General features: G+C 46.1%; 1 protein-coding gene and 1 non-coding gene across 2 annotated transcripts in view; one reads left to right on the forward strand and one right to left on the reverse strand.

Annotated features, from left to right (window-relative positions):
- RHOBTB3 (Rho related BTB domain containing 3) overlaps window positions 1–15,400 on the reverse strand; it is a 975,233-nt gene that overhangs the window by 837,601 nt on the left and 122,232 nt on the right. The gene's annotated exons all lie outside the window — the stretch shown is intronic.
- Window positions 14,745–14,851, forward strand: LOC117196237 (U6 spliceosomal RNA). The gene has a single exon (XR_004476315.1). It is a non-coding gene; the product is annotated as a U6 spliceosomal RNA (small nuclear RNA).

Genomic DNA, 15,400 nt, shown 5'->3' on the forward strand with positions numbered 1-15,400 from the left:
ACAGAAGTTGCAAGGTCTACTTGATATTACGTGCCTACTTCTTCTCCTCCTGCCCTGACAGGAAGAAATCATGAGGCTGGGATTTGGTAAACATGAGGTTTTTGCTCAGTGCTCTGGGGAAGGTAAACCCAAGCTCTGGCAGAGGGGAAAATGCCTCCCAGTTTCCAAAACTGGACAGTCAGGCCTAGTTTGATCCACGGGATCCAGCTGCACCAAAGTAAGCCTGGGTGGCCACACTGTGGCCACATCAAAGCAGAACACCAAGCAATCTGGGGACATTTCCCCTGCAAGTTTTGGATGGAAATGCGAATGGGAGGAGAGGCTGTGACAGCCCCAGCCTCTTACCCTTCAGGTCCCGGTCGTCTCAGGACCTCCAGGATAGACTGCTCCCCTCTGTGGTTTGGGATTCGCTTGTTGAGACAAAGAGTGTGTTCAGCCTCACACATGAATGAAGAGCAAAGGAAGAAGTAAGCCTCACTGACCACTGCTTCCCCAAGAGATCGCTCTCCCATGCCCCTCATGGAAAGCCCTCCACAGAAAAATCAATCTTCTGGTCTTTCAATCTGCCCCCTGTCCTAGTCAGAGGTTGCCAAGCATTACGGGGGGCTCCTATCACAAAGCAAACAAGGCCTGAGAGGCTGGAAGGAGAGAGAGAGCTGCTCTTTAAAAGCTTGTAAATGCTGTTATATTTTTAAAACCACTTACTGAAGAGGTGAGTTATTTTCTCCTCCTCCTTCCCCAGAAGCACAGCCATTAAGGTTACCTGGAAACCTGTCCAGGAAGCATGTGGCAAATAGCAACCATGCAATAAAAACACCCGCATCTGTCATCTAATAGGAGATGGTATCGGCAAGGTCATATTTGGGTAGAGGAAGGAGAGGAAACCTAATTAGTTTGCAGGCCCTGGCTGTTCGGAGGGACGGTTCACATGTGCACTTGGAAAGGGGGCTCTGTTCTTAGCTTGGCTGGGAGGGCACTTGACTTTGGTCTAAGTTGGAAACGAGAGAGATTTGAGATCAGATGCTCCTCATACGGAAGACTACCCTGTGGAACGAAGAAGCACAAGAAGAATAAAAAGGAGTTAGCAGACACTGCCTCCGCTCTGCAAGAACTTCCAATCTGTTGGAGATGTGACGGACATGGAGAATGACCTGAGAACATTGCTTTTTAAGTTTCAAGAGCAAAATAATATAGTAGAAAGGGGTATCTACTGGTGGGACAAGAAGATTTCATAGTGAAGGTGATTTTGAATAGTCTTGAGTGACAGTGAGGACAGCAAAGAAGGTGGGAGAAGAGACGGGGAGGGTAGCTGCCATGGTATGTGAGCCAGGCACATGTGCTGAGGAGATGAAACAAAATCACTACAAGATGTGTTGAGAGAATGGAAAATGTATAGTGTTGTGGATCTAGATGTTTTTGTTCCCATGATTGTAGGGGTTAGAAGGGATGATGACTCCTCTGTCTCTTCATAACCTTAGCTCCAGACTCAAAAAAACCCTTCACATTATGAATGCCATGAAAGCTCTTTTTCTGTTTTTGTCTCTCTCTTTTTTTTTTTTTTGCTGTTTCTAAAGAGCTTATTCCTAATGTGTATATCATTTCCAACCAACACCCTTTCTATGTCAGATGAGGTGATAAAAGTTGTAATTATAGAGAAGCAGAAAAGTGTGACTCAGCTATTTCCCCACGCGGTCTTGACCAAAGATGCAGGGCTTGGGGAACTACAGCTGGCATGAAAGAAGCAGCAGGGAGAGGAGACCACTGAAAAAATGGTGTGTCAGTACTTGCTGCACCCATCCCCTTTGCTTTACCCCAGAATATATCCTTTTTCTGATTCAGCATGAAGAACGGTAGCTAATGAAACTCTGTAATTCTGGAAGGTAAGCTATCTGAAAACTTGTGAAAAATCAGCTGAAACCAATAACGCGAGCTGTGGGACAATCCCTGGGCTTCCCAGTCAACAGTCATCAGCTCTATCAGGGACATCTGTACGAGTCACTAAAACATGGCCACAGTTACTTGGAAATGAGAAACCATGGAGAATCGGACACTAAAAATATCACCAGGAAATCTCCACAATGCAAACAATCCTCAGGAAGAGAAGACAGGTGCATGATAAAAGCCTGGCTGACATGCCACACTCCTCTCAAATTACAGAAAATCAATGCTGTCAACCTGAGAATATTGAGCAAGAGTCCAACCAGCCTCTCGGCCTATGCGTTTCACGAATGCCAGATGCATCAGGCACCATCACCCAGAAAAGAACACTCACCTGAGCGCTGGGGAATGCGGCGTGGGCTCAGCAAGCCTTCTCGAATTGTGGGGGGGCACCTGACCTCAGCTCCTCTGAGAATGGAATGAGGCACTTAGGCCAGCGCCTGGTCATCCCAGCCACCTTGCAAAGGATAAGAGACAAAAGTTTAAAGGCATGAATTGGAAGACATAGTTGCACCTCTGACATACCATGGTCTCGGGAGGTTTATTTGAGCCCTCTAGGAGTTTCAGTTTCCCCATTTCCAAAATGATGTGGAATAGACAACGTGTGTGTGTGTGTGTGGCCTGACTGTTCTCTACTGCCCTGATGCATTGGGGTCAATCATAATCTACTACTTAGCCAAGTGTCAGTCTGCATTTTTCCCCTCTCACATAAAGTACATGTGTACAAACACACTCATAAAGAATGAGAATTCTTTCATTTTCTTCAATCCCAATATGTTTCTCTGAGTGAAGAAGAAAAGGGTAGAATTCCTATTACAAGCCAAGAACTGCTCCTAAGGTTGCATACATTCATGAGAATATATTACCCATAGGAGCATCACTCTTCCTGTGTGCCCTGAGGGCTGGGCTTGGGGGTGAGTTTAGTTGGGTAAAGCTAAACTCTGCTGGACTTGGTTTTCCAAGTATTTGGGGTTATTTCTTTGTTTGCTCACTCACCTGAGACGTCCATATCCTTGTGTCTGAAAGGTGCTCTGTGTGTGTACTCATATCCCTCCCATCAGCTCCCACCCAATCCTACTAAAGCAAGAGGTGAGCAGGGCAGCTGGAGACACCACCGCCTCCCACCCACCCGCCCGCCCGAGAGGTCTGGAAGGAAAAGGGAGCTCAAGAAAGGCCGCAGACTGTTTCCTACCTTCTCTGGTCTCCAAAGATCCTTTTTCTCAGTAAAAACATAAAAGGCCCCAAAATAATAATAATAGTATATACCAAGAAAAGCACAAAAAATTCAACCAGGCATAGAGATATCTGTAGGAGAACTTTTAGGAGACAATGAGATTTGAGGTTTCACAAGGTGAATAAGGGGATTGGATATCAATAGAAAAAAATCCTGGGGGGAACGATTAGCTAAAACTAGGAACGAGGATACAGGGAATTTCTTGGGGATGTATTTCCCTCTAAATATGGCAGAGAAGAGTCAGGAGTAGCCTGTTGGAGAGGCGGGTAAGGGAACCACCTTTGCAAGGCCCAGGGACGCTCCCTGATGTACCTTCAAGTCCAGGCCAGCGGCTGTTCCCAGCCCTCTCCTGCCGATGAAAAGCTTTCCCGTGCCCCCAGCTCCTCCCAAGTTAAACCTCTTCAGGTGCTTCACCTGATGTAAATCCAGGGTATTATTCAGGCTCCTTCTTGTTCACCTGCTCAAACCCTTTCGAACCCTCCCAGGTCTGTTGTTTCTCTCCACTTTTAACTCCATCTTGTCTCTTTGCCCCAGTATCAAAATTCGGCCATAACCCTAAGAACAGATCAACTCCAGCTGTCTACATTTTCTCCTAGGTGTTGAAAACAAGCTCTGCACCTGTGTCTCCTCACCTACGTGTCTTGCTCCCATGCCTGGTCCAGGCACCATTGTCCCCCTGAACAACCCCTCCTGGGCTTCCTGCCAAAAAATATTTTGCAAGTTTCACTTGAATTTGTACATGGCATACTTCTGAACATGTAAATAATATACAAAGCCAACCTATTTTTGGAGCTAAGAGCAACAAAAATCTCAAAACTACAATCTGCCCTAAGCTGGTTTTGCCCTTAAAAAAAAAAAAAGTTCTTATGAAATACCCGAATTTCTTCAGTTAATACAAATACAGACGGTGACCTAAAAGTTCAAGTAATGGGCCAAAGTGAGGGGAAGTGTAATGTTGATTCTGATTTACAGAAAGTGAATCTGACTCATGGCAAGGTCCTGCAATCTCACACGAACTCATTCTGCCTGTAAATGCGCCGGAATCAATGGTGAGCAAATGTCAACTCTGGCAGAAGCACTTTGTTTTCCGTTGTGCGGAAACGCCAGATCCCCATGGTTTCTGACAAAGGCCCTCGTCAAGCCGGTGTGTCATCATTTGCGTCTGCCACGGCGGCAGCTCGACCTGCGCGAGGACCCACTTCCCAACTTCCCGGCATCTCTTTGGCTTCCTCGGAGCGAAGGCAGGCGGGCCAGGCCCACGCGGGAAGCAGCGCCACCTGCTGGAAGCCGAGTGACGGAGCAGCGGACTGGAGTTGATGGAGGAGACCGAAAAGTCCTGTCGGTGCCATTGGCTTTGAGGCAACGGCCACGGCCAGGCCTGACTGGAAAAAGAAAAAAAAAAACACTAGCAGAAATATGCACCCTTTATCCAAAGCAACCCTTAAGGCCACATGCCATCCCTTCCTCACCACAGAATGCGGGTGGTGTGTGTGCACACGTGTGGAGGTATAGCGAGATTGCATATTCCAGGAGTGTCTCTACCGACCTCCCAGAGGTAGGGAAAGTGATATCGTGGTCACCCTCCTTGCTGGATTTCTAAGCAACTCCACAGCTGACAGAAACGTTTACATACAATATCCCAGTTAATCTCCCACTACTCTGTACAAGGAGATAAAAGTCTCAACCTAATGGGCTGCCAGCTCCCTGGCCCTCCTAGAATTACTCATAACTTAACCACGTTTGAGGATGACAGCTAACTAACGAGCTTTTCCCCTTTACAAAAGACTTTGCCCGCATGGAAACGAAGGCTGTCACAATCCCCCAGCCAGACAGAACTGGCTGTCAGCGCGCAAAAGATCAAGGGCTGACTCCGAGGTAAAGTAAACTGCAGCCAGCTGTGGGAAGGAGAAGTCTGCAATCAAACCTCAGTGGCTTCCAAGTGGCTGGTAGTGGGAAACTCACAGGAAACTCATGGCCTGTGCAGGTCTTTGCCAGAACCTCTTTGGCTCTTCAGAGCTGTACTCACTTATGTCACAATCATGAGGAAAACTTTCCCGGCCTAAGAGGTTAATGACCTAAACCCATGAGCATCTGTGGAAGCAGGAGGCCTGAAAGACAAAGCAAAGGTGTGTTGGATGAAGGGTGCTGCTCCTTTGGCAACATGGAAGTGTTTGCTGACAGTGCTAGGGACACCAGTGACACAACACGTGGATTCTTCGGCATTTTCCTGGCGACTGAATAAAAAGAACTACAGTGTCTTGAGAGCTTACTTAGGCCAGGCAGCAGGCTAAGTGCTTTACCTTGGTGGGGTTTGTTTTTGTTGTTTTCATGTGATCCTCACAAACGCTGCATAAGAGATGCACTATGATCAGCCCTGTTTTACAGATGAGGAAACTGAGGCCCAGGGAGGTTAAGAGGTCTGCCTAACATTACACAACACAGAGGAGTCAAAGCCGGGCTCAAGCCCAGGTCCCTCTGGCCCAAAGACTGTGCTCCTATCGTTTACTCTACCGCCTCTCAGCTGTCAACGCCCTACTAGGCCCTGAACTAGAGTGTATTTTACTGTTCGTTTCAAGGCCAAAATGATTCATCAACCACATGACCACACCACTCATTTTCACTGACCCCCTGAGCATGAAAGCAGGGCTTGAGGAAAGACCTTTCATCCACTTTGTTTTGAGCCAGGGCAACAGGCTGGGAATGGTTGGAACAAATAGTTCTGGGTCAGAGGTCAGGGGACAGACTGGACTCTGGCGGCGAAAACAAACAAGGCCTCTCAGGGGGACTCTTGGTGCCAGGAGGGGCCCCACGGGTGGGGCCTGCACAGGCATCTCTGGATGGGATGCACCCGGCTGTGAGGGGTGGGCCTGGCCCATTCTTAAGTGCGGGGCGGGGGTGAGGGATGAGGAAAGCGCTGTCCCGGAGACAGCGTCCAGTTGTGGCACATACCAGCTGTGGAACACGTGACAGACGCAAGGAACCACGGACGGCGGCGCCATCTCTGAGGACTTCGGGGATTCCGCGCTTGCCACCGCGTTGTAGGAACGCGGCGCTGAGCTGTGGGCTAACGTGAGCGGTGAAGGAGGCCGTGCGGACGGGCTCCGGGGTCTTCAGATGCAGAGCGTCAGGGTTATATCACTTCCACCACCACCACAACAAAGTAGTATTATGCTCATTAATCCTGGCGCACACTTTTACATGCCAGCTGGCAGAGGGACCTTGCCAGGCTTTCGCCCTCCGGTGAAAACTTTCCGGACAGCGTTCCACAGTTTGAAGTTTCCCGGAAAGCAGCTTGACCTGGTCGGGTAATCCGACGGGCATGTCCCTTACAGCCGTCCCACACGGCCCGAGTTCACTTCCACCAACGCCACTGCTCATCTCCCCACGAAGCCAACCAGTCCTAAAGGCGAAAGAAAATAGTGCCGGGTTTACATCTAAAGGCTCCGAGGGGCGCAGATGGATGGCAATGAAGGGGGAGTGGTGCTGAGGCGCAGTCCTTCCCGGAGAAGCAAGGAAGCGGAGAGCCGGCCAACCCCCTCTTCCCTGGCCTCCAGGGAAGGCCCATCCCCCGCTGCGGGTTCCGGGCAGCCACGAGGAAACTGGCGCTCAGCACGAGCCTCAGACGGAAGCCTTTTGTCTGGGAGGTGCTGGGGGACGCCACACAGCGCTGTTTCTTCCTAAACCTTTTTGTTGTTGTTGTGTTTGTTCTTCCTTGAATGTTATCTAGATCGTGGAAAGCTATTTCCACGAACCGATTTTTAAAGATCCCACATGATGAGGGAAGAACCCGTCCACAGTATTAATGCAGGGGAATGGTTACCTGCAGGCTGGTGCCTCCTATGGTGTTTGAGTTTATCGGCGTGCAGATGCAGAGGGCAATACGGTAAAGGAAGGCTTGTTAGGCTCTGACGTGAAAAACAGAGAACAGCTGCGTGCTAAAGTGTATTCTGGTTGGATCTGACAATACAAAAGAAAATGGGGAAACTAATCGGTGTGACTCAGTCACGGTGGATGCACGATCTTATGCATGGGTCAAAACCCATGGAACCGCACGGCACAGGGAGTGAACCCTAGTGTAAATGATGGACTTCAGTTAATAAGTGTTTCAAAATTGCTTCATCAATGGTAACAACTGTGCCGACTAATGCAGAATGTTAGGAATAGGACAGGAAAGGAGGATAGAAGGGAAATACTTCTACTATCTGCTCAATTTTTCTGTAAACCTAAAACTGCCCTTTAAAAAATGAAATTTGTTACTTTCAGTAAGTGAAAATGAATAAGTAAATAAATAAATACCCAGAAGGAAATCAAATCAAAATGTTAACAGTACTATTTTTTTTAGAATTTTTTTAAAAATAAGTTTTATTTATTTATTTTTGGTTGCATTGGGTCTTCGTTGCTGCGTGTGAGCTTTTCTCTAGCTGCGGCAAGCGGGGGCTACTATTCCTTCAGGTGCGTGGGCTTCTCATTGTGGTGGCTTCTCTTGTTGCGGAGCACGGGCTCTAGGCACGCGGGCTTCAGTAGTTGTGGCTCACGGGCTCTAAAGCGCAGGCTTCAGTAGTTGTGGCTCACGGGCTCTAGAACACAGGCTCAGTAGTTGTGGCGCATGGGCTTAGTTGCTCCGTGGCATGTGGGATATTCCCGAACCAGGGCTCGAACCCGTGTCCCCTGCACTGGCAGGCGGATTCGTAACCACTGCGCCACCAGGGAAGCCCACTAGTACTATTTTTGGGTGATGAGATTATGAGTAACTTCTTTTGTGTTTTTACTTTTCAAATTTCCTACAATCTAATTTTGTCTATCTTTACATATCACTTTATCAATCAGGTAAATGTACAGTTTTAAACTCTTGTCTGAGTGTTCTCTGAGGCAGAAACTGTATTTGCACAAAGTGGTCTGTTGTCTAGTTCTCTTTACACAGTAGGAACTTAAATTTTGTACCTTTAGATATGTCTTCAACTCTTTCAGCCTTGTAGCCTGAAAACTTGCTGTTGCGTGGCTCAGGAGATTAAAGCAATAATTACGAGAGGGAGAAATCCAAGCCTTCAAGGAATAACTGGGTGGGTGACTGTAAACTGAAAATCTCTTCTTAAGTAGCCTGTGTGGCTATCTTGAGAAGCATCTATTAAATAGCTTCCATGAGCAGAGAGTGATGGGTGCTGATATAAAGCAAGATCCAAAGATGTTGTGTAATTAAACAAGAAGCATTGATTCTACCGTGTAGAAGTTGCAGCAGTAGAGTTGCCCTGAGAACTGGGGACAGTTATGCCAGGAAAACTCTTAGCTGAGTTCCTGATTCTTGGCAAACTGGTCAATAAATGATTTCTGATATTTGAGAGCATTAGAAAAGTTTGTTATATCCTGGTTTTAGAGCTAATCCTTCATATTAGCGTTGTTTTGCAATCTACAATGCATCTTTGCATTGATCTCATTTACTGCTTTCATTTGTTTGCTTTTCATGTAACCTTCTATGACTGAGCATCTTGAAGGCAGGACCACGTCTTATTTATTTTTGTATGCCCTGCTCCTATATATGCCTGCCCCATAGTTGGTTCTTACTGTGGATTAAAGATGGCTGCAAATTCTTTGACACTTCCGATCAAGGGACAGAGTCTAGGGCTTCCCTGGTGGCGCAGTGGTTGAGAGTCCGCCTGCCGATGCAGAGGACATGGGTTCGTGCCCCGGTCCGGGAAGATCCCACATGCCGCGGAGCGGCTGGGCCCGTGAGCCATGGCCGCTGAGCCTGCGCGTCCAGAGCCTGTGCTCCGCAACGGGAGAGGCCACAACAGTGAGAGGCCTGTGTACCGCAAAAAATAAATAAATAGATTTAAAAAAAATAAAAATTAAAAAAAAAAACAGAGTCTATTTCTCCTCCTTTTGAATCTGGGCTAGCCTGAGACTGCTTTGACCAATTGAATACAGTGTAAGTGACATTATGACAGCTCCAGGTTTTTAAGGAGGACTTGGTCTCTCAGAGCCCTGAGCGTTCACATGAGAAGTCCAGCTCTCTTGCTGGGGAGTCCATGCAGAGAGTCCACGTGGGGAGGGAGATGAGGCCAGCTGAGCCCAGCCTCCCAGCCATCCATCCCAAAGAGGCAGACAAATGGATGAAGCTATTTTGAAGGCTCCAGGTCTGACTGTGAATGTCCCAAAGGACCCCGATTGACTCCACATGGAGCAAAGAATCTCTCAGATAATCTAAGCCCTTCCTAAATTCCCAACTCACAAAATCATGAGATATAGTAAAATGGTTGTTTCAGCCAGTGAGCTTTGGAGTAGTTTGTTATGAAACAATAGAAAAATAAATAGCTCTCAAGAAACATTTGCTGATGGATGGATGGATGACCTAGAAGGGCCATTGTCTTTCCTAGAGGAATGATGCTCAGAAGTAAAGCAACTTGCCAGAGCTACTGCAGTGGACATTTGTCATCCCTCTTCTCCCCCAGCATCTGAACCTCCTTCTCCTTTTGGAGAATTTCCAACCTCCTAAAATAGATCCATCTCGCATTAATAGAGGCTGAAAATGCCAAATACCCACTTTCTCAGTCTTCCTCAAAGCTAAAGTGCAGGCACGTGGTACAACGTCCTCCAACGGGACACTCTCGCCCCAGACCATGACTCAGAAGCTGGAAGAGTGAAGAAGCAAGGACTTTGCAGGCTCCATCCTAGGTAGATGGACCCTCCAGGGGCCCCGTGGCCGCAGCTCCAGCAGCAGGGCCCTGTGTGCAGGCTCAGTGGTGGCAGTGGGGTGAACCGTGGTCCCTGTGCCCAGTCACAGCACTGTCTTCACGGTGTTGTTATGTGGGGCTGCTCCCTGCAAACCTGTCCTCTGTCCCTCCCAGGGGGGTGGCGACCTACTCACTGTTTTTGTAATAAACTCGTTTTCTGCTTACAGCCAGGAGCCCTGACTGATGGCCGCACACTCAGGGTTTCTCATTCTAGATCCTAAGCTTGATGTGAATACTGTTCAGCTGGTGTCCTCAGAGCACAGGGGGTTTGCAGGGGGAAAGCAGGAGGGCGAGAGAGCAGAGCGCAGAGCCCTCAGCGTCACCCCCCTGCTTCAGCCAGAACAGAACTACTTTGGTGTTTTTAATACTGCGATCCTCTTTAAATTTTCTTTGGAAAAATTGTTCTGTTCCTACAAAGTAAGTCTGAAAATGACCACAGACACATATAAAATGACAATGCATGCAATGGATTGTTTGGTGAAGAAAAATTAACAAAAGGAATGATCATTTGAATGTCTCAGTGAGCCCTTAAAACAGATCTTTGTTCCAGAGCAGATGTCTCCAGGCCTTTACCTCCTGGTAAAGAAGTGTGAAACAGGACATGGCGGAGGGGGTCACAGAGGCTGCCATCAGCATTCATCTAGATCTGGTGGAAGGTGTACAGATCGAGCCCCTGACCCCTTCCCTTTTGAGGTTCATTGTTATTTGAACACATCAGTGGGTCAGACCAGCTGCCTAGGAGGCCAGCAGACAAGCCCGTGAGGGACAATGGAGTCTGGACTGGACCAGGCTCCAGGCCAGGGCCTTCTCGGGGAGGGCCTGTGTGTCGGGGTTAGAGCCAGTCTTCCTGAACTACGGGGATGCCTTGGGGGTAATGGCTGTGTGTGTGAATGTGTGTGTGTACGCCAAAGAGGTGTTGACAAAAAGCTGTGACATCAGTAAAAGGCTGGGGAGGAGGACCTTCTCCCCCACCCGCGCATCACTAACAACCACTGCTGGACCGGTCACGGGCCGCAGGCAGGACAGTTTGTATCCCTGAGCCTCAACCATGCAGCACAGAGCAGGTCCTGGGTTCAACTTCTGGCACGACCCACAGGGCCCCAGATCAGCACTGATGGGGCTCAGTGGAAATCAACTGAACCAAGTGGGGTTTGGGGTTCCTTGGACTCATTGCAAGACGGAGAACTTCGAGGGGAGGAAAGGACATTCTCTTGACAGTACTATGAGAGCTCAAGCCATTAACCTTAGGGAGAAGCACAATGCGGGAGGGTGGTTTGTTGCTAATGTTTAGAATCCATGTTTCCTTCCTGCTTCTACAGGTCCTTCAGTGTTGGTTTGGGGAAAGGAGCTGCAGCCATGCCAGTTGGAGAACTGGCAAAAGTAGAGATTCCAAGTGAATAATTCACTTCAGCTAAAAGGACAATGAGAAGAGGAGTAACTCACACGTGAAGCAGAGCTGGTTCCCGGCTTGTGATGGCCTGGACTGCTGGCTCTATTTGAGTGACCCTACTACCATCTTTGTCATGCCGTCCCCAGTGGTCTTTGACCTGACCTGCAGAAGCAGGTGCTCTGACGGCAGGGCAGTGGCATCTAGAGTCTTGACCTCAGGGTCCCCGTCCATTTCTGTGCTTAAAGTTTCTGCAGCACTTGGCAGTTGATTCAAAATTGCCCACGACCTTTCCTCATTGGCCAGTTCAAACATGTGCCACAACAGCCCAGGCAAGTAGGAAAGGAGGGTGGTGTCGGCTCTGGGCTGGCCTTCACCAGGAGAGCCTGGACTGGCTGCTTCCACTGCAGCAGTAACGGACCGGGTGGGCAGGGACAGGACCCGGAGCTTCCCGTTACACAGAACAGCAGGTCTAGGAAACAACAGGGCCTTGTTCTGTACCACTTACTGGGAAGTGTCCTCAATATCTCTTTGCTCTGAGAAATAGAGCCATTTCCTTTGTAACAAGGGCCCACACTTGTGTGCTGTGCTGGGAGTTTACAGGGCAAGGCCAAGGCTGTGTACCTGTGGGCACGTGTGGGCACATGCTGAGCTTTGGAAACAGGCCTTACAGATGCTCATATACCAACAAACTACCTTTTAACCCTGTTTTCTTAAAGAGTTCAGTTATAATTTTCAAAAGTCCATAAGTTAGAATCACAATGAAGAGTCTTTCGAACGTCAGTGTCTGACCCTGAACTTAGACCTGAATATGTCAGCCTCTTTCCCACTGAAGAGGCTTAAAATCTTCCCAGCCATCTTTCTAGAAGCCAAATGAGGCTTTCCTGAACACCACACCGTCACTTACAAACTTGGGTTAGAAACGTTCTATCAGCTGAACTCAATGACTCATTCATGTATGCTTCCAATAGAGACAGAATTAAAATATTTCAGGGACATGTTCTTATAATATATACGCAAGATACCAGTGAGTGAAGAAGATAATAGTAGCTATCACTTATCAGTGCTTTACATATACTAATTTATTTATGCCTGTCAACAAATAAAACAAAGACCACCAGAGCTAATAAATAATAAGTGAAGAGATGGATGGACAATGGATGAAGGAATGGATAGATGAATAGGTAAAAAGAAAAAGCTAAGTCTACTGACTTGCTAGATGAAGGAACACAAGCTAGTGATGAAGTAGAAGTTCACTGAGAGGGAAAAAGAGTTTTTAAAGTGCTAGCCAGAAGCAGGTTTCATGTGGTGATTGCTAACTAAGGATTGAGATCCAGTACTCTGGATCTCTCTGGAGAGGACAGAATGGATCCACAGGTCTAAACACAGTTGGCTAAAGACATGGAAACAACCTAAATGTTCATTGACAGATGAATGGATAAAGATGTGGCACATATATACAATGGAATACTACTCAGCCATAAAAGAGAATGAAATAATGCCATTTGTAGCAATGTGGATGCAACTAGAGAGTATCATACTAAATGAAGTAAGTCAGACAGAGAAAGACAAATACCATGATAGCACTTATATGTGGAATCTATATAAAATATGACACAAATGAACCTATGTATGAAACAGAAACAGAATCACGGACATAGAGAACAGACTGGTGGTTGCCAAAGGGGACAGGGTTGGGGGCAAGATGGAGTGGGAGGTTGGGGTGAGCAGATGTGAGCTTTTATATATAGAATGGATAAACAACAAGGTCCTACTGTAGAGCACAGAGAACTATGTTCAATATCCTATGATAAACCATAATATAAAAGAATATATATAAAAAAAGAATGTATATATATATATATATATATATATATGTATAACTGAATCACTTTGCCATACAGCAGTAATTAACACAACATTGTAAATCAACTATACTTCAATAAGAGAAATAAACACAGTTGGCTAAACCAAACCTCACTGCTCACTGTTTAGGAAGAGTCTTCAGTTAGGACCACTGAGAGCCTGCTGTGCCAGGGTCTCTCCAATTTCATGGTCCTTTATCAGCTTCAGCTGGTCAGAGCCAGCTGTAAGAAACACATCTTCAGTTGTTATCTCTCCTAGGCAAGTGCTGCTGTACCAGAAAACTTTCCTCACATTCCTCACCATAGCCTCGCCTTACCAACTCCATCACTTTAAAATTTCACACCAGGAATATTTTATAATTGGAAATTAAGTGTACCTGTTTGCCATCTAGCCCTTTCCTTGCATCTTCAGACCCTTAGAAGGCTGTCACCTTAACCCCTTTAAAAGTGAACTGTATCCTGCACTTAGGGAGGAAGAGTGGCATACTGAAAAAGCTGCGACGATGCATAATCTCCTGGTTGCAGGTCATGGGGCATCTGATCTTCATCCAAAGATAAATTACTGTGCTAAGCTTCAGGAACAAACTTTATAATAATGCAACAGAGCAACAAGGAGCCATCTGAGCAGTGAGTCTTAGGCAATAAACACACACAGCAAAAAACCCTCAAAAACAGTAACACTACTACTTAATGTCCACTGAACTATAATTCTCCCCCTCTAAAATTGCCCTAATTTCTACCAAATATAGCCAAATTAAGACTGACTTATTTGCAAAATAAGTCTGGTTTCAATAAAGTTGGCCTGATCATTTACATAAATGTAATTGATCATACAGGCTCTTTTAAGTTAGCTCTGCTGAAACTTTTTATAAGAAATCTCAAACTGAACTTTTAAAAGGTCTCTCAAGTCCAGGAAAACCACACCAATCTGGTTTGCCATCAGATTCTGCTTGTGATATCTATAGATTTGGGTGGATTCCTCTCTTGAGTTCCCCAAAATATCGAGATTCCTGCACCTGCCAGGAGGCAGCCTTTCTTATTCACCTGATGACAAGCCTGCTGGGAACATAAGAGTTTCCAATTTCTGGAGGAATCAGGTAGAGAGAAAAGATAAATGTTTCAATTCTACTTACAAAGGTATAATTTACCAAACTGCTGTAAGTCATAATTAGCTTGAGGAGAAAGGTTTCTTTATATCTGGAAAACACAGATTAAAACCAGTAATATTTCAGACAAAACCCAAAAATTATACCATATTCATCAGTTCACTCAGTCCAACGTGACTAATCCTTGATCTTAATCTTCTGTTAACAGTTTTGTGAAGCTATCAGGTTTTCCATTAGAATTCTTTAATTTCTTACCCAGTTCAGCAGTATGATCTGAAAGTTATCAGAAACCTGTACTTGTCAAAAAGTCATTTCTCTGACTCTTCTTGAAGATGAAGCATTTTTTGCAAAAGCATCAAAATAAAACAATAATGGTCCATAAATGACAAAACACTTTAAAAGGCACAGTTAAAGATCTGATTACAATGCAATTAACAAAGAAACTTGATTAATGCTGTGAATACAACATTTAAGATAATAACTAGAGTGCTTGCTTCAGCAGCATATATACTAAAATTGGAACGATACAGAGAAGATTAGCATGGCCCCTGTGCAAGGATGACACGCAAATTCATGAAGCATTCCATATTTTTGATATATGTATACATATAGCTGATTCACTTTGTTATATAGCAGAAACTAACACAACATTGTAAAGCAATTATACTCCAGTAAAGATGTTAAAAAAAGATAATAACTAGAATTATAACTGATAACATTTTACCAGGACATATCAGATTTTTAGAAATTCCATATAATTTCTAGAATATCTTTTTAATATTTACCCATACAATATTACCTAAGAAGGTTTATCACCACTCATTTCTTTTTTTTTAATTATTTTTTTATTTTTGCGGTACGCGGGCCTCTCACCGTTGTGGCCTCTCCCGTTGTGGAGCACAGGCTCCGGATGCGCAGGCTCAGCAGCCATGGCTCACGGGCCTAGCCGCTCCGCAGCACGTGGGATCTTCCCAGACCGGGGCACGAACCCGTGTCCCTTGCATCGGCAGGTGGACGCTCAACCACTGCGCCACCAGGGAAGCCCTATCGCCACTCATTTGACAATGCTTTCTATGTAATTTAACATAGCAAATAAGACTAATTAGTTTATTATTCCTCTCTCTGAGATGCTTCAGGGGTCC

This window comes from Orcinus orca, chromosome 3, assembly GCF_937001465.1.
Source record: "Orcinus orca chromosome 3, mOrcOrc1.1, whole genome shotgun sequence".
NCBI lineage: Eukaryota > Metazoa > Chordata > Mammalia > Artiodactyla > Delphinidae > Orcinus > Orcinus orca.